Below are 14435 nucleotides of genomic sequence, written 5' to 3' on the forward strand. Positions count from 1 at the left end.
AAGAAAGCAGGCACGATATTAAGATTGTTTTCCCGATTGGAAAACAAACGCTAAAAGACCAGCCTTGATAACTTTTTAACATGAGAATATTTGATTGTAAACTAACTATCATCATACTGCAAACATCCAGCCCCAGTGGCCTAATGGATAAGGCACTGGCCTCCTAAGCCAGGGATTGTGGGTTCGAGTCCCATCTGGGGTGTATGCTTTCCTTCTCTATACCAGGTATCCATCAATGAGTTTTAGTTCAAGATAAAATGTGATTGATTGGCTTCTCTAATGATTCTCTTCCTTGTGAATTCAATCTTGCAAAATCTGGTACCATGCTTATCATGGAAACAATCCATCTGTAGCCATTCAATGCCTTCTGGCTGCTGTTGGAATGAGACAACAAAGGAAAGCCTCGCTCTTGACAAAAGCAAGCAAGCACACGATTAAGATTGTTTTCCGCATCTAAAGGTATACAGCAAAAGACCATCCTTGATTACTCAATCACAATAGAAATTTTGCTTTTTAAAAAAACATATCATCATGTTTCCCCACAGGTGGCTAGCCCCAGTGGACTCCTAAGCCAGGAATAGTGGGTTCCAGTCCCATCTGGGGTGCTTGCTTTTCTTCCCTCTTTAAGGTAACCAAGGGTGTGTTTTAGTTCTGTTAAATGTGTTCCACTGTCTTCTCTAATAATTCATGTCCAAGTTGCTTGTAAAGTCGATCTCGCAAAAGCCCGATCTGATACTGATCGTAGAAAGCACGCTTTTTAAAAAAAAACATATCATCACGTTTCCCGACCGGTGGCTATCCCCAGTGGACTCCTAAGCCAGGGATAGTGGGTTCCAGTCCCATCTGGGGTGCTTGCTTTTCTTCACTCTTTAAGGTAACCAAGGGTGTGTTTTAGTTTTGTTAAATGTGTTCCACTGTCTTCTCTAATAATTCATGTCCAAGTTGCTTGTAAAGTCGATCTCGCAAAAACCAGATCTGATACTGATCATAGAAAGCACGCTTTTTAAAATAACATATCATCACGTTTCCCCACAGGTGGCTAGCCCCAGTGGACTCCTAAGCCAGGGATAGTGGGTTCCAGTCCCATCTGGGGTGCTTGCTTTTCTTCCCTCTTTAAGGTAACAAAGGGTGTGTTTTAGTTTCATTAAATGTGTTCCACTGTCTTCTCTAATAATTCATGTCCAAGTTGCTTGTAAAGTCGATCTCGCAAAAGCCAGATCTGATACTGATCATAGAAAGCACCCTTGTAAAGCAGGCTTGTGAAGCACATGCAAAGCTCCAGTGGCGCAATCGGTCAGCGCGCGGTACTTATAAAGCAGTAACTGTTGAGCAATGCCGAGGTTGTGAGTTCGAGCCTCACCTGGAGCATTCTTTTCTAACCTTTATTGTTATATAAAAACTGCAGTAGGGCAGCAAAGTCTTTTACCCGTTTTCCATGTATTGCAAGCAAATTATCAAAACGACACAACAAAAGAAGTTCTCGCTCTCGTCCTAAGAAAGCAGGCACGTTATTAAGATTGTTTTCCCGATTGGAAAACAAACGCTAAAAGACCAGCCTTGATAACTTTTTAACATGAGAATATTTGATTGTAAACTAACTATCATCATACTGCAAACATCCAGCCCCAGTGGCCTAATGGATAAGGCACTGGCCTCCTAAGCCAGGGATTGTGGGTTCGAGTCCCATCTGGGGTGTATGCTTTCCTTCTCTATACCAGGTATCCATCAATGAGTTTTAGTTCAAGATAAAATGTGATTGATTGGCTTCTCTAATGATTCTCTTCCTTGTGAATTCAATCTTGCAAAATCTGGTACCATGCTTATCATGGAAACAATCCATCTGTAGCCATTCAATGCCTTCTGGCTGCTGTTGGAATGAGACAACAAAGGAAAGCCTCGCTCTTGACGAAAGCAAGCAAGCACACGATTAAGATTGTTTTCCGCATCTAAAGGTAAACAGCAAAAGACCATCCTTGATTACTCAATCACAATAGAAATTTTGCTTTTTAAAAAAACATATCATCATGTTTCCCCACAGGTGGCTAGCCCCAGTGGACTCCTAAGCCAGGGATAGTGGGTTCCAGTCCCATCTGGGGTGCTTGCTTTTCTTCCCTCTTTAAGGTAACCAAGGGTGTGTTTTAGTTCTGTTAAATGTGTTCCACTGTCTTCTCTAATAATTCATGTCCAAGTTGCTTGTAAAGTCGATCTCGCAAAAGCCAGATCTGATACTGATCACAGAAAGCATGCTTTTTAAAAAAAACATATCATCACGTTTCCCCACAGGTGGCTAGCCCCAGTGGACTCCTAAGCCAGAGATAGTGGGTTCCAGTCCCATCTGGGATGCTTGCTTTTCTTCCCTCTTTAAGGTAACCAAGGGTGTGTTTTAGTTTCGTTAAATGTGTTCCACTGTCTTCTCTAATAATTCATGTCCAAGTTGCTTGTAAAGTCGATCTCGCAAAAACCAGATCTGATACTGATCATAGAAAGCACGCTTTTTAAAATAACATATCATCACGTTTCCCCACAGGTGGCTAGCCCTAGTGGACTCCTAAGCCAGGGATAGTGGGTTCCAGTCCCATCTGGGGTGCTTGCTTTTCTTCCCTCTTTAAGGTAACAAAGGGTGTGTTTTAGTTTCATTAAATGTGTTCCACTGTCTTCTCTAATAATTCATGTCCAAGTTGCTTGTAAAGTCGATCTCGCAAAAGCCAGATCTGATACTGATCATAGAAAGCACCCTTGTAAAGCAGGCTTGTGAAGCACATGCAAAGCTCCAGTGGCGCAATCGGTCAGCGCGCGGTACTTACAAAGCAGTAACTGTTGAGCAATGCCGAGGTTGTGAGTTCGAGCCTCACCTGGAGCATTCTTTTCTAACCTTTATTGTTATATAAAAACTGCAGTAGGGCAGCAAAGTCTTTTACCCGTTTTCCATGTATTGCAAGCAAATTATCAAAACGACACAACAAAAGAAGTTCTCGCTCTCGTCCTAAGAAAGCAGGCACGTTATTAAGATTGTTTTCCCGATTGGAAAACAAACGCTAAAAGACCAGCCTTGATAACTTTTTAACATCAGAATATTTGATTGTAAACTAACTATCATCATACTGCAAACATCCAGCCCCAGTGGCCTAATGGATAAGGCACTGGCCTCCTAAGCCAGGGATTGTGGGTTCGAGTCCCATCTGGGGTGTATGCTTTCCTTCTCTATACCAGGTATCCATCAATGAGTTTTAGTTCAAGATAAAATGTGATTGATTGGCTTCTCTAATGATTCTCTTCCTTGTGAATTCAATCTTGCAAAATCTGGTACCATGCTTATCATGGAAACAATCCATCTGTAGCCATTCAATGCCTTCTGGCTGCTGTTGGAATGAGACAACAAAGGAAAGCCTCGCTCTTGACGAAAGCAAGCAAGCACACGATTAAGATTGTTTTCCGCATCTAAAGGTAAACAGCAAAAGACCATCCTTGATTACTCAATCACAATAGAAATTTTGCTTTTTAAAAAAACATATCATCATGTTTCCCCACAGGTGGCTAGCCCCAGTGGACTCCTAAGCCAGGGATAGTGGGTTCCAGTCCCATCTGGGGTGCTTGCTTTTCTTCCCTCTTTAAGGTAACCAAGGGTGTGTTTTAGTTCTGTTAAATGTGTTCCACTGTCTTCTCTGATAATTCATGTCCAAGTTGCTTGTAAAGTCGATCTCGCAAAAGCCAGATCTGATACTGATCACAGAAAGCACGCTTTTTAAAAAAAACATATCATCATGTTTCCCCACAGGTGGCTAGCCCCAGTGGACTCCTAAGCCAGAGATAGTGGGTTCCAGTCCCATCTGGGATGCTTGCTTTTCTTCCCTCTTTAAGGTAACCAAGGGTGTGTTTTAGTTTCGTTAAATGTGTTCCACTGTCTTCTCTAATAATTCATGTCCAAGTTGCTTGTAAAGTCGATCTCGCAAAAACCAGATCTGATACTGATCATAGAAAGCACGCTTTTTAAAATAACATATCATCACGTTTCCCCACAGGTGGCTAGCCCTAGTGGACTCCTAAGCCAGGGATAGTGGGTTCCAGTCCCATCTGGGGTGCTTGCTTTTCTTCCCTCTTTAAGGTAACAAAGGGTGTGTTTTAGTTTCATTAAATGTGTTCCACTGTCTTCTCTAATAATTCATGTCCAAGTTGCTTGTAAAGTCGATCTCGCAAAAGCCAGATCTGATACTGATCATAGAAAGCACCCTTGTAAAGCAGGCTTGTGAAGCACATGCAAAGCTCTAGTGGCGCAATCGGTCAGCGCGTGGTACTTATATAGCAGTAACTGTTGAGCAATGCCGAGGTTGTGAGTTCGAGCCTCACTTAGAGCATTCTTTTCTAACCTTTATTGTTATATAAAAACTGCAGTAGGGCAGCAAAGTCTTTTACCCGTTTTCCATGTATTGTAAGCAAATTATCAAAACGACACAACAAAAGAAGTTCTCGCTCTCGTCCTAAGAAAGCAGGCACGTTATTAAGATTGTTTTCCCGATTGGAAAACAAATGGTAAAAGACCGGCCTTGATAACTTTTTAACATGAGAATATTTGATTGTAAACTAACTATCATCAAGCTGCATACATCCAGCCCCAGTGGCCTAATGGATAAGGCACTGGCCTCCTAAGCCAGGGATTGTGGGTTCGAGTCCCATCTGGGGTGTATGCTTTCCTTCTCTATACCAGGTATCCATCAATGAGTTTTAGTTCAAGATAAAATGTGATTGATTGGCTTCTCTAATGATTCTCTTCCTTGTGAATTCAATCTTGCAAAATCTGGTACCATGCTTATCATGGAAACAATCCATCTGTAGCCATTCAATGCCTTCTGGCTGCTGTTGGAATGAGACAACAAAGGAAAGCCTCGCTCTTGACGAAAGCAAGCAAGCACACGATTAAGATTGTTTTCCGCATCTAAAGGTAAACAGCAAAAGACCATCCTTGATTACTCAATCACAATAGAAATTTTGCTTTTTAAAAAAACATATCATCATGTTTCCCCACAGGTGGCTAGCCCCAGTGGACTCCTAAGCCAGGGATAGTGGGCTCCAGTCCCATCTGGGGTGCTTGCTTTTCTTCCCTCTTTAAGGTAACCAAGGGTGTGTTTTAGTTCTGTTAAATGTGTTCCACTGTCTTCTCTGATAATTTATGTCCAAGTTGCTTGTAAAGTCGATCTCGCAAAAGCCAGATCTGATACTGATCACAGAAAGCATGCTTTTTAAAAAAAACATATCATCACGTTTCCCCACAGGTGGCTAGCCCCAGTGGACTCCTAAGCCAGAGATAGTGGGTTCCAGTCCCATCTGGGATGCTTGCTTTTCTTCCCTCTTTAAGGTAACCAAGGGTGTGTTTTAGTTTCGTTAAATGTGTTCCACTGTCTTCTCTAATAATTCATGTCCAAGTTGCTTGTAAAATCGATCTCGCAAAAACCAGATCTGATACTGATCATAGAAAGCACGCTTTTTAAAATAACATATCATCACGTTTCCCCACAGGTGGCTAGCCCTAGTGGACTCCTAAGCCATGGATAGTGGGTTCCAGTCCCATCTGGGGTGCTTGCTTTTCTTCCCTCTTTAAGGTAACAAAGGGTGTGTTTTAGTTTCATTAAATGTGTTCCACTGTCTTCTCTAATAATTCATGTCCAAGTTGCTTGTAAAGTCGATCTCTCAAAAGCCAGATCTGATACTGATCATAGAAAGCACCCTTGTAAAGCAGGCTTGTGAAGCACATGCAAAGCTCTAGTGGTGCAATCGGTCAGCGCGTGGTACTTATATAGCAGTAACTGTTGAGCAATGCCGAGGTTGTGAGTTCGAGCCTCACCTGGAGCATTCTTTTCTAACCTTTATTGTTATATAAAAACTGCAGTAGGGCAGCAAAGTCTTTTACCCGTTTTCCATGTATTGTAAGCAAATTATCAAAACGACACAACAAAAGAAGTTCTCGCTCTCGTCCTAAGAAAGCAGGCACGTTATTAAGATTGTTTTCCCGATTGGAAAACAAACGGTAAAAGACCGGCCTTGATAACTTTTTAACATGAGAATATTTGATTGTAAACTAACTATCATCAAGCTGCATACATCCAGCCCCAGTGGCCTAATGGATAAGGCACTGGCCTCCTAAGCCAGGGATTGTGGGTTCAAGTCCCATCTGGGGTGTATGCTTTCCTTCACTATACCAGGTATCCATCAATGAGTTTTAGTTCAAGATAAAATGTGATTGATTGGCTTCTCTAATGATTCTCTTCCTTGTGAAGTCAATCTTGCAAAATCTGGTACCATGCTTATCATGGAAACAATCCATCTGTAGCCATTCAATGCCTTCTGGCTGCTGTTGGAATGAGACAACAAAGGAAAGCCTCGCTCTTGACAAAAGCAAGCAAGCACACGATTAAGATTGTTTTCCGCATCTAAAGGTATACAGCAAAAGACCATCCTTGATTACTCAATCACAATAGAAATTTTGCTTTTTAAAAAAACATATCATCATGTTTCCCCACAGGTGGCTAGCCCCAGTGGACTCCTAAGCCAGGAATAGTGGGTTCCAGTCCCATCTGGGGTGCTTGCTTTTCTTCCCTCTTTAAGGTAACCAAGGGTGTGTTTTAGTTCTGTTAAATGTGTTCCACTGTCTTCTCTAATAATTCATGTCCAAGTTGCTTGTAAAGTCGATCTCGCAAAAGCCAGATCTGATACTGATCATAGAAAGCACGCTTTTTAAAAAAAAACATATCATCACGTTTCCCCACCGGTGGCTATCCCCAGTGGACTCCTAAGCCAGGGATAGTGGGTTCCAGTCCCATCTGGGGTGCTTGCTTTTCTTCCCTCTTTAAGGTAACAAAGGGTGTGTTTTAGTTTCATTAAATGTGTTCCACTGTCTTCTCTAATAATTCATGTCCAAGTTGCTTGTAAAGTCGATCTCGCAAAAGCCAGATCTGATACTGATCATAGAAAGCACCCTTGTAAAGCAGGCTTGTGAAGCACATGCAAAGCTCCAGTGGCGCAATCGGTCAGCGCGCGGTACTTATAAAGCAGTAACTGTTGAGCAATGCCAAGGTTGTGAGTTCGAGCCTCACCTGGAGCATTCTTTTCTAACCTTTATTGTTATATAAAAACTGCAGTAGGGCAGCAAAGTCTTTTACCCGTTTTCCATGTATTGCAAGCAAATTATCAAAACGACACAACAAAAGAAGTTCTCGCTCTCGTCCTAAGAAAGCAGGCACGTTATTAAGATTGTTTTCCCGATTGGAAAACAAACGCTAAAAGACCAGCCTTGATAACTTTTTAACATGAGAATATTTGATTGTAAACTAACTATCATCATACTGCAAACATCCAGCCCCAGTGGCCTAATGGATAAGGCACTGGCCTCCTAAGCCAGGGATTGTGGGTTCGAGTCCCATCTGGGGTGTATGCTTTCCTTCTCTATACCAGGTATCCATCAATGAGTTTTAGTTCAAGATAAAATGTGATTGATTGGCTTCTCTAATGATTCTCTTCCTTGTGAATTCAATCTTGCAAAATCTGGTACCATGCTTATCATGGAAACAATCCATCTGTAGCCATTCAATGCCTTCTGGCTGCTGTTGGAATGAGACAACAAAGGAAAGCCTCGCTCTTGACGAAAGCAAGCAAGCACACGATTAAGATTGTTTTCCGCATCTAAAGGTAAACAGCAAAAGACCATCCTTGATTACTCAATCACAATAGAAATTTTGCTTTTTAAAAAAACATATCATCATGTTTCCCCACAGGTGGCTAGCCCCAGTGGACTCCTAAGCCAGGGATAGTGGGTTCCAGTCCCATCTGGGGTGCTTGCTTTTCTTCCCTCTTTAAGGTAACCAAGGGTGTGTTTTAGTTCTGTTAAATGTGTTCCACTGTCTTCTCTGATAATTCATGTCCAAGTTGCTTGTAAAGTCGATCTCGCAAAAGCCAGATCTGATACTGATCACAGAAAGCACGCTTTTTAAAAAAAACATATCATCATGTTTCCCCACAGGTGGCTAGCCCCAGTGGACTCCTAAGCCAGAGATAGTGGGTTCCAGTCCCATCTGGGATGCTTGCTTTTCTTCCCTCTTTAAGGTAACCAAGGGTGTGTTTTAGTTTCGTTAAATGTGTTCCACTGTCTTCTCTAATAATTCATGTCCAAGTTGCTTGTAAAGTCGATCTCGCAAAAACCAGATCTGATACTGATCATAGAAAGCACGCTTTTTAAAATAACATATCATCACGTTTCCCCACAGGTGGCTAGCCCTAGTGGACTCCTAAGCCAGGGATAGTGGGTTCCAGTCCCATCTGGGGTGCTTGCTTTTCTTCCCTCTTTAAGGTAACAAAGGGTGTGTTTTAGTTTCATTAAATGTGTTCCACTGTCTTCTCTAATAATTCATGTCCAAGTTGCTTGTAAAGTCGATCTCGCAAAAGCCAGATCTGATACTGATCATAGAAAGCACCCTTGTAAAGCAGGCTTGTGAAGCACATGCAAAGCTCTAGTGGCGCAATCGGTCAGCGCGTGGTACTTATATAGCAGTAACTGTTGAGCAATGCCGAGGTTGTGAGTTCGAGCCTCACTTAGAGCATTCTTTTCTAACCTTTATTGTTATATAAAAACTGCAGTAGGGCAGCAAAGTCTTTTACCCGTTTTCCATGTATTGTAAGCAAATTATCAAAACGACACAACAAAAGAAGTTCTCGCTCTCGTCCTAAGAAAGCAGGCACGTTATTAAGATTGTTTTCCCGATTGGAAAACAAATGGTAAAAGACCGGCCTTGATAACTTTTTAACATGAGAATATTTGATTGTAAACTAACTATCATCAAGCTGCATACATCCAGCCCCAGTGGCCTAATGGATAAGGCACTGGCCTCCTAAGCCAGGGATTGTGGGTTCGAGTCCCATCTGGGGTGTATGCTTTCCTTCTCTATACCAGGTATCCATCAATGAGTTTTAGTTCAAGATAAAATGTGATTGATTGGCTTCTCTAATGATTCTCTTCCTTGTGAATTCAATCTTGCAAAATCTGGTACCATGCTTATCATGGAAACAATCCATCTGTAGCCATTCAATGCCTTCTGGCTGCTGTTGGAATGAGACAACAAAGGAAAGCCTCGCTCTTGACGAAAGCAAGCAAGCACACGATTAAGATTGTTTTCCGCATCTAAAGGTAAACAGCAAAAGACCATCCTTGATTACTCAATCACAATAGAAATTTTGCTTTTTAAAAAAACATATCATCATGTTTCCCCACAGGTGGCTAGCCCCAGTGGACTCCTAAGCCAGGACTAGTGGGCTCCAGTCCCATCTGGGGTGCTTGCTTTTCTTCCCTCTTTAAGGTAACCAAGGGTGTGTTTTAGTTCTGTTAAATGTGTTCCACTGTCTTCTCTGATAATTCATGTCCAAGTTGCTTGTAAAGTCGATCTCGCAAAAGCCAGATCTGATACTGATCACAGAAAGCATGCTTTTTAAAAAAAACATATCATCACGTTTCCCCACAGGTGGCTAGCCCCAGTGGACTCCTAAGCCAGAGATAGTGGGTTCCAGTCCCATCTGGGATGCTTGCTTTTCTTCCCTCTTTAAGGTAACCAAGGGTGTGTTTTAGTTTCGTTAAATGTGTTCCACTGTCTTCTCTAATAATTCATGTCCAAGTTGCTTGTAAAATCGATCTCGCAAAAACCAGATCTGATACTGATCATAGAAAGCACGCTTTTTAAAATAACATATCATCACGTTTCCCCACAGGTGGCTAGCCCTAGTGGACTCCTAAGCCATGGATAGTGGGTTCCAGTCCCATCTGGGGTGCTTGCTTTTCTTCCCTCTTTAAGGTAACAAAGGGTGTGTTTTAGTTTCATTAAATGTGTTCCACTGTCTTCTCTAATAATTCATGTCCAAGTTGCTTGTAAAGTCGATCTCTCAAAAGCCAGATCTGATACTGATCATAGAAAGCACCCTTGTAAAGCAGGCTTGTGAAGCACATGCAAAGCTCTAGTGGCGCAATCGGTCAGCGCGTGGTACTTATATAGCAGTAACTGTTGAGCAATGCCGAGGTTGTGAGTTCGAGCCTCACCTGGAGCATTCTTTTCTAACCTTTATTGTTATATAAAAACTGCAGTAGGGCAGCAAAGTCTTTTACCCGTTTTCCATGTATTGTAAGCAAATTATCAAAACGACACAACAAAAGAAGTTCTCGCTCTCGTCCTAAGAAAGCAGGCACGTTATTAAGATTGTTTTCCCGATTGGAAAACAAACGGTAAAAGACCGGCCTTGATAACTTTTTAACATGAGAATATTTGATTGTAAACTAACTATCATCAAGCTGCATACATCCAGCCCCAGTGGCCTAATGGATAAGGCACTGGCCTCCTAAGCCAGGGATTGTGGGTTCAAGTCCCATCTGGGGTGTATGCTTTCCTTCACTATACCAGGTATCCATCAATGAGTTTTAGTTCAAGATAAAATGTGATTGATTGGCTTCTCTAATGATTCTCTTCCTTGTGAAGTCAATCTTGCAAAATCTGGTACCATGCTTATCATGGAAACAATCCATCTGTAGCCATTCAATGCCTTCTGGCTGCTGTTGGAATGAGACAACAAAGGAAAGCCTCGCTCTTGACAAAAGCAAGCAAGCACACGATTAAGATTGTTTTCCGCATCTAAAGGTATACAGCAAAAGACCATCCTTGATTACTCAATCACAATAGAAATTTTGCTTTTTAAAAAAACATATCATCATGTTTCCCCACAGGTGGCTAGCCCCAGTGGACTCCTAAGCCAGGAATAGTGGGTTCCAGTCCCATCTGGGGTGCTTGCTTTTCTTCCCTCTTTAAGGTAACCAAGGGTGTGTTTTAGTTCTGTTAAATGTGTTCCACTGTCTTCTCTAATAATTCATGTCCAAGTTGCTTGTAAAGTCGATCTCGCAAAAGCCAGATCTGATACTGATCATAGAAAGCACGCTTTTTAAAAAAAAACATATCATCACGTTTCCCCACCGGTGGCTATCCCCAGTGGACTCCTAAGCCAGGGATAGTGGGTTCCAGTCCCATCTGGGGTGCTTGCTTTTCTTCCCTCTTTAAGGTAACAAAGGGTGTGTTTTAGTTTCATTAAATGTGTTCCACTGTCTTCTCTAATAATTCATGTCCAAGTTGCTTGTAAAGTCGATCTCGCAAAAGCCAGATCTGATACTGATCATAGAAAGCACCCTTGTAAAGCAGGCTTGTGAAGCACATGCAAAGCTCCAGTGGCGCAATCGGTCAGCGCGCGGTACTTATAAAGCAGTAACTGTTGAGCAATGCCAAGGTTGTGAGTTCGAGCCTCACCTGGAGCATTCTTTTCTAACCTTTATTGTTATATAAAAACTGCAGTAGGGCAGCAAAGTCTTTTACCCGTTTTCCATGTATTGCAAGCAAATTATCAAAACGACACAACAAAAGAAGTTCTCGCTCTCGTCCTAAGAAAGCAGGCACGTTATTAAGATTGTTTTCCCGATTGGAAAACAAACGCTAAAAGACCAGCCTTGATAACTTTTTAACATGAGAATATTTGATTGTAAACTAACTATCATCATACTGCAAACATCCAGCCCCAGTGGCCTAATGGATAAGGCACTGGCCTCCTAAGCCAGGGATTGTGGGTTCGAGTCCCATCTGGGGTGTATGCTTTCCTTCTCTATACCAGGTATCCATCAATGAGTTTTAGTTCAAGATAAAATGTGATTGATTGGCTTCTCTAATGATTCTCTTCCTTGTGAATTCAATCTTGCAAAATCTGGTACCATGCTTATCATGGAAACAATCCATCTGTAGCCATTCAATGCCTTCTGGCTGCTGTTGGAATGAGACAACAAAGGAAAGCCTCGCTCTTGACGAAAGCAAGCAAGCACACGATTAAGATTGTTTTCCGCATCTAAAGGTAAACAGCAAAAGACCATCCTTGATTACTCAATCACAATAGAAATTTTGCTTTTTAAAAAAACATATCATCATGTTTCCCCACAGGTGGCTAGCCCCAAAGGACTCCTAAGCCAGGGATAGTGGGTTCCAGTCCCATCTGGGGTGCTTGCTTTTCTTCCCTCTTTAAGGTAACCAAGGGTGTGTTTTAGTTCTGTTAAATGTGTTCCACTGTCTTCTCTGATAATTCATGTCCAAGTTGCTTGTAAAGTCGATCTCGCAAAAGCCAGATCTGATACTGATCACAGAAAGCACGCTTTTTAAAAAAAACATATCATCATGTTTCCCCACAGGTGGCTAGCCCCAGTGGACTCCTAAGCCAGAGATAGTGGGTTCCAGTCCCATCTGGGATGCTTGCTTTTCTTCCCTCTTTAAGGTAACCAAGGGTGTGTTTTAGTTTCGTTAAATGTGTTCCACTGTCTTCTCTAATAATTCATGTCCAAGTTGCTTGTAAAGTCGATCTCGCAAAAACCAGATCTGATACTGATCATAGAAAGCACGCTTTTTAAAATAACATATCATCACGTTTCCCCACAGGTGGCTAGCCCTAGTGGACTCCTAAGCCAGGGATAGTGGGTTCCAGTCCCATCTGGGGTGCTTGCTTTTCTTCCCTCTTTAAGGTAACAAAGGGTGTGTTTTAGTTTCATTAAATGTGTTCCACTGTCTTCTCTAATAATTCATGTCCAAGTTGCTTGTAAAGTCGATCTCGCAAAAGCCAGATCTGATACTGATCATAGAAAGCACCCTTGTAAAGCAGGCTTGTGAAGCACATGCAAAGCTCTAGTGGCGCAATCGGTCAGCGCGTGGTACTTATATAGCAGTAACTGTTGAGCAATGCCGAGGTTGTGAGTTCGAGCCTCACCTAGAGCATTCTTTTCTAACCTTTATTGTTATATAAAAACTGCAGTAGGGCAGCAAAGTCTTTTACCCGTTTTCCATGTATTGTAAGCAAATTATCAAAACGACACAACAAAAGAAGTTCTCGCTCTCGTCCTAAGAAAGCAGGCACGTTATTAAGATTGTTTTCCCGATTGGAAAACAAATGGTAAAAGACCGGCCTTGATAACTTTTTAACATGAGAATATTTGATTGTAAACTAACTATCATCAAGCTGCATACATCCAGCCCCAGTGGCCTAATGGATAAGGCACTGGCCTCCTAAGCCAGGGATTGTGGGTTCGAGTCCCATCTGGGGTGTATGCTTTCCTTCTCTATACCAGGTATCCATCAATGAGTTTTAGTTCAAGATAAAATGTGATTGATTGGCTTCTCTAATGATTCTCTTCCTTGTGAATTCAATCTTGCAAAATCTGGTACCATGCTTATCATGGAAACAATCCATCTGTAGCCATTCAATGCCTTCTGGCTGCTGTTGGAATGAGACAACAAAGGAAAGCCTCGCTCTTGACGAAAGCAAGCAAGCACACGATTAAGATTGTTTTCCGCATCTAAAGGTAAACAGCAAAAGACCATCCTTGATTACTCAATCACAATAGAAATTTTGCTTTTTAAAAAAACATATCATCATGTTTCCCCACAGGTGGCTAGCCCCAGTGGACTCCTAAGCCAGGGATAGTGGGCTCCAGTCCCATCTGGGGTGCTTGCTTTTCTTCCCTCTTTAAGGTAACCAAGGGTGTGTTTTAGTTCTGTTAAATGTGTTCCACTGTCTTCTCTGATAATTCATGTCCAAGTTGCTTGTAAAGTCGATCTCGCAAAAGCCAGATCTGATACTGATCACAGAAAGCATGCTTTTTAAAAAAAACATATCATCACGTTTCCCCACAGGTGGCTAGCCCCAGTGGACTCCTAAGCCAGAGATAGTGGGTTCCAGTCCCATCTGGGATGCTTGCTTTTCTTCCCTCTTTAAGGTAACCAAGGGTGTGTTTTAGTTTCGTTAAATGTGTTCCACTGTCTTCTCTAATAATTCATGTCCAAGTTGCTTGTAAAATCGATCTCGCAAAAACCAGATCTGATACTGATCATAGAAAGCACGCTTTTTAAAATAACATATCATCACGTTTCCCCACAGGTGGCTAGCCCTAGTGGACTCCTAAGCCATGGATAGTGGGTTCCAGTCCCATCTGGGGTGCTTGCTTTTCTTCCCTCTTTAAGGTAACAAAGGGTGTGTTTTAGTTTCATTAAATGTGTTCCACTGTCTTCTCTAATAATTCATGTCCAAGTTGCTTGTAAAGTCGATCTCTCAAAAGCCAGATCTGATACTGATCATAGAAAGCACCCTTGTAAAGCAGGCTTGTGAAGCACATGCAAAGCTCTAGTGGCGCAATCGGTCAGCGCGTGGTACTTATATAGCAGTAACTGTTGAGCAATGCCGAGGTTGTGAGTTCGAGCCTCACCTGGAGCATTCTTTTCTAACCTTTATTGTTATATAAAAACTGCAGTAGGGCAGCAAAGTCTTTTACCCGTTTTCCATGTATTGTAAGCAAATTATCAAAACGACACAACAAAAGAAGTTCTCGCTCTCGTCCT

At 42.0% G+C, this 14435-nt stretch overlaps 20 non-coding genes across 20 annotated transcripts; all 20 read left to right on the forward strand.

Moving 5' to 3' along the window:
- The first annotated feature begins 129 nt into the window (after window positions 1-129).
- TRNAR-CCU (transfer RNA arginine (anticodon CCU)) lies at window positions 130-202 on the forward strand. Its single transcript has one exon. It is a non-coding gene; the product is annotated as a tRNA-Arg (tRNA).
- A 1073-nt stretch (window positions 203-1275) lies between these two features.
- On the forward strand, window positions 1276-1368 carry TRNAI-UAU (transfer RNA isoleucine (anticodon UAU)). Its single transcript is given in 2 exon segments — window positions 1276-1313; window positions 1333-1368. It is a non-coding gene; the product is annotated as a tRNA-Ile (tRNA).
- Window positions 1369-1622: 254 nt separating this feature from the next.
- On the forward strand, window positions 1623-1695 carry TRNAR-CCU (transfer RNA arginine (anticodon CCU)). The gene has a single exon. It is a non-coding gene; the product is annotated as a tRNA-Arg (tRNA).
- A 1072-nt stretch (window positions 1696-2767) lies between these two features.
- TRNAV-UAC (transfer RNA valine (anticodon UAC)) lies at window positions 2768-2860 on the forward strand. The gene is given in 2 exon segments: window positions 2768-2805; window positions 2825-2860. It is a non-coding gene; the product is annotated as a tRNA-Val (tRNA).
- A 254-nt stretch (window positions 2861-3114) lies between these two features.
- On the forward strand, window positions 3115-3187 carry TRNAR-CCU (transfer RNA arginine (anticodon CCU)). Its single transcript has one exon. It is a non-coding gene; the product is annotated as a tRNA-Arg (tRNA).
- Window positions 3188-4259: 1072 nt separating this feature from the next.
- On the forward strand, window positions 4260-4352 carry TRNAI-UAU (transfer RNA isoleucine (anticodon UAU)). Its single transcript is given in 2 exon segments — window positions 4260-4297; window positions 4317-4352. It is a non-coding gene; the product is annotated as a tRNA-Ile (tRNA).
- Window positions 4353-4606: 254 nt separating this feature from the next.
- Window positions 4607-4679, forward strand: TRNAR-CCU (transfer RNA arginine (anticodon CCU)). The gene has a single exon. It is a non-coding gene; the product is annotated as a tRNA-Arg (tRNA).
- Window positions 4680-5751: 1072 nt separating this feature from the next.
- TRNAI-UAU (transfer RNA isoleucine (anticodon UAU)) lies at window positions 5752-5844 on the forward strand. The gene is given in 2 exon segments: window positions 5752-5789; window positions 5809-5844. It is a non-coding gene; the product is annotated as a tRNA-Ile (tRNA).
- A 254-nt stretch (window positions 5845-6098) lies between these two features.
- On the forward strand, window positions 6099-6171 carry TRNAR-CCU (transfer RNA arginine (anticodon CCU)). The gene has a single exon. It is a non-coding gene; the product is annotated as a tRNA-Arg (tRNA).
- Window positions 6172-7000: 829 nt separating this feature from the next.
- Window positions 7001-7093, forward strand: TRNAI-UAU (transfer RNA isoleucine (anticodon UAU)). The gene is given in 2 exon segments: window positions 7001-7038; window positions 7058-7093. It is a non-coding gene; the product is annotated as a tRNA-Ile (tRNA).
- Window positions 7094-7347: 254 nt separating this feature from the next.
- Window positions 7348-7420, forward strand: TRNAR-CCU (transfer RNA arginine (anticodon CCU)). Its single transcript has one exon. It is a non-coding gene; the product is annotated as a tRNA-Arg (tRNA).
- Window positions 7421-8492: 1072 nt separating this feature from the next.
- Window positions 8493-8585, forward strand: TRNAI-UAU (transfer RNA isoleucine (anticodon UAU)). The gene is given in 2 exon segments: window positions 8493-8530; window positions 8550-8585. It is a non-coding gene; the product is annotated as a tRNA-Ile (tRNA).
- A 254-nt stretch (window positions 8586-8839) lies between these two features.
- TRNAR-CCU (transfer RNA arginine (anticodon CCU)) lies at window positions 8840-8912 on the forward strand. Its single transcript has one exon. It is a non-coding gene; the product is annotated as a tRNA-Arg (tRNA).
- Window positions 8913-9984: 1072 nt separating this feature from the next.
- Window positions 9985-10077, forward strand: TRNAI-UAU (transfer RNA isoleucine (anticodon UAU)). Its single transcript is given in 2 exon segments — window positions 9985-10022; window positions 10042-10077. It is a non-coding gene; the product is annotated as a tRNA-Ile (tRNA).
- A 254-nt stretch (window positions 10078-10331) lies between these two features.
- On the forward strand, window positions 10332-10404 carry TRNAR-CCU (transfer RNA arginine (anticodon CCU)). Its single transcript has one exon. It is a non-coding gene; the product is annotated as a tRNA-Arg (tRNA).
- An 829-nt stretch (window positions 10405-11233) lies between these two features.
- Window positions 11234-11326, forward strand: TRNAI-UAU (transfer RNA isoleucine (anticodon UAU)). Its single transcript is given in 2 exon segments — window positions 11234-11271; window positions 11291-11326. It is a non-coding gene; the product is annotated as a tRNA-Ile (tRNA).
- A 254-nt stretch (window positions 11327-11580) lies between these two features.
- On the forward strand, window positions 11581-11653 carry TRNAR-CCU (transfer RNA arginine (anticodon CCU)). The gene has a single exon. It is a non-coding gene; the product is annotated as a tRNA-Arg (tRNA).
- A 1072-nt stretch (window positions 11654-12725) lies between these two features.
- Window positions 12726-12818, forward strand: TRNAI-UAU (transfer RNA isoleucine (anticodon UAU)). The gene is given in 2 exon segments: window positions 12726-12763; window positions 12783-12818. It is a non-coding gene; the product is annotated as a tRNA-Ile (tRNA).
- Window positions 12819-13072: 254 nt separating this feature from the next.
- TRNAR-CCU (transfer RNA arginine (anticodon CCU)) lies at window positions 13073-13145 on the forward strand. The gene has a single exon. It is a non-coding gene; the product is annotated as a tRNA-Arg (tRNA).
- A 1072-nt stretch (window positions 13146-14217) lies between these two features.
- On the forward strand, window positions 14218-14310 carry TRNAI-UAU (transfer RNA isoleucine (anticodon UAU)). The gene is given in 2 exon segments: window positions 14218-14255; window positions 14275-14310. It is a non-coding gene; the product is annotated as a tRNA-Ile (tRNA).
- Window positions 14311-14435: the final 125 nt, after the last annotated feature.

Source organism: Hyla sarda, chromosome 4 (assembly GCF_029499605.1).
Source record: "Hyla sarda isolate aHylSar1 chromosome 4, aHylSar1.hap1, whole genome shotgun sequence".
In the NCBI taxonomy this organism is placed as follows: domain Eukaryota; kingdom Metazoa; phylum Chordata; class Amphibia; order Anura; family Hylidae; genus Hyla; species Hyla sarda.